The following is a 2882-nucleotide window of genomic DNA, read 5'->3' as shown; positions in this document are numbered from 1 at the left end:
TGAGCAGATGACCTTTAAAATCACTTTATCCAATTTCAAGCCAGATACATTAACTTCATTAATAGCATTAGGTCAGTAGGGACCATTTCATCATGATTAAGGCACCCTAAAGCTCCAAGGATCTGGGAGTATGTGGTTATTGTTGGATAACGGTGACTTTCACTTTTACCATTTTTTGATCTATAATTTGTCCCATATTTATATAGGAAATATATAAATTCTCCAAAATTACTGCTGTAAATGATGACTAATATAGTAAATACTTAGTGCATTTATGTAATAGGAAAGAGTAGATGAAGAAAATCTCTTAATAATTGATGGATTAAATACAATATGAGATTATAGGAATAAGGGATGAATATGTGAGGGAATGATGAATCAGAGACATAGCAGGCATTGTTAGATATGGGGAATAAATGTACTTATCCTGAAATTACTGATTTGTAGTTAAGACCAGTATATGGTGTTAATAACCACTGGGTAACACTCAAGATAGTTACAAGCATCTGTTAATTTCATATTTAGTCTGCAAGTATTCATGGAAATTGTTAATTATGGGGCATATAAAAAAACTTAGCAGGTAACAAAATAAAAATAAACCAGTGGGACTACCTCAAACTAAAAAGTTTCTGTATAGCAAAGGAAACAACAAAACAGAAAGGCAACCCACAGAATGGGAAAGAATATTTGCAAACCATATATCTGATAAGAGGTTAATGTCCAATATATAAGGAACTTGTATAGCTCAATAGTAAAAAACAAACAAAAAAACAAACTAATAAACCCAATTTTTAAAATGGGCTAAGGGCTTGAATAGACATTTCTCTGAAGAAGACATATAGATGGCCATCAGGTACATCATCAGGGAAATGCAAATCAAAACCACAATGAGATATCACTTCACACCTGTCATTAACAAAACAAAAGACAACAAGTGTTGGCAAGGATGTGGAGAAAAGGGAATCCTTGTACACTGTTGATGAGAATATAAATTGGTGCCGCCACTATGGAAAACAGTATGGCGGCTTCTCAAAAAATTAAAAATAGAACTACTGTATGATCCAGCAATCTCACTTCTGGATATTTATCCAAAAGAACTGAAATCAGGATCTGGAAGAGAGATGAACACTCCTATGTTCATTGTGCATTGTTTGCAAAAGCCAAGATGTGGAAACAACCTAAATGCCCATCTGCAGATAAATGCATAAGAAAATGTGATGTATACATACAACGGAATACTATTCAGCCTTAAAAAAGAAGGAAATTCTGCAGTATGTGACAACATGGATGAACCTTGAGGACATTATGCTTAATTGAATAATCCAGTCACAGAAAAATAGATACCGCATGATTCCACTTATATGAGGTATCTAAAATATTCAAATTCATAGAATCGAAGAGTGGAATGGTTAGTTGTCAGGGCCTGAGGGGAGGAGGAAATGGGGAGTTAGTAATTAACCAGTGTAAAGTTTTAGTCAAGCAAGTTTCTAGAGATCAGCTGTACAACCTTGTATCTATAGTCAACAATACATAATATACTGTACACTTAACATTTGTTAAGAGGATAGATCTCATCTTACCACAATAAAATTAAAAACCAAAAATGAATTTTAAGATGCTGTAGCTATCCATCAGAAGCTTACAAGCTAATTGGACCATTATTCACTGGAAAATGGGATTTTACAGAATCAGACAATAGTGATATTATTCTACTGTTAGCATCCATCACCCACCAGAGTTTACAAAGGAATATGTATGTGATCATCTTGCTTCATTCCTCTACTGTCAACTCTTTTTTGGTTAGCCCGGGTTTCTTCTAGAATCATTTAATCAAATACCTTGACAGCTCTAAATACCCAGCATGGAATAATTATAAGTGGTGTATTAAAAGAAGTAAACTCCAAAACTCAGTTCTCCAGGCAAGGCACATATGGTCTGATTCCTTGTACAGTAAATTTTTGCAAAGTGATACAAAGACTGAAATATTATTAAGTATATCACTTAATATCACTCTTATGAATGGATAAATATAGTAAATAGTGATTTATCAGTTGACATCACTTTATTTTGTTAAGTACAATAATAAAATACTAGAGTGATGTTTAGTATAACCATAAAATCAGTCTTAATTTTCTATTTTATTTTTCTCTTTTAGGTTATATATATGGAACAATTATATGTGATATATAAATTTGAATGTTAATTAGTAATAGAAATATTTCCAGTATAAATTGTAATGCTGTATCATATATGGCAAACAGTGGTTAATTCCTTTACTATAGAAAAAGTACAAATTCATTAAAAAATAGAAAAAAATGGGCAAATATCTTGACAGGTAGTTCATAAAAATACAAATGTATAATAAGCACGTGAAAATGCTCAATTTCACTCATAATTTAAAAATGAAAATTAAAACAACAAAGAGATAGGAATTTTTCACCTATCAGATGAATGCAGTTTAACACTTGGATAAAATGTCTGGTGGAGGTTGCAGGAAAAGAGACATTGTCATGCACCCTTGAGACAGAGGAGTGCAAGCTCCTTTCCACTTCACCGGGGGAAGGTTTGGCGGCAACATCTATTCAAATTAAAAATGCAGTGGCCCTTTGACCTAATAGTGGCATTTCTAGAAATTTGCCCTATCCATATTCTTGACAAAGTGTGAAAAGATAATATGTGCAAAAGTGTATAAAGCATTGTTATTTATATAAACAAGAATCCCAAGTGAATGCCCATCAGTACAGGAACTCTTTAAATAAAGCATGGTACATCTAAGCATCGGGCAACCCCACATTAAAAATGACGTGGTAGATCTGTATGTCATGTTATGTGATATGTTATTGTGTAAAATGAAAAGGCAAGGTGCAGAGAACTATTACAGT

The sequence above is a fragment of the Eubalaena glacialis genome, chromosome 17, assembly GCF_028564815.1.
Source record: "Eubalaena glacialis isolate mEubGla1 chromosome 17, mEubGla1.1.hap2.+ XY, whole genome shotgun sequence".
NCBI lineage: Eukaryota > Metazoa > Chordata > Mammalia > Artiodactyla > Balaenidae > Eubalaena > Eubalaena glacialis.
This window is presented reverse-complemented; position numbering follows the sequence as displayed.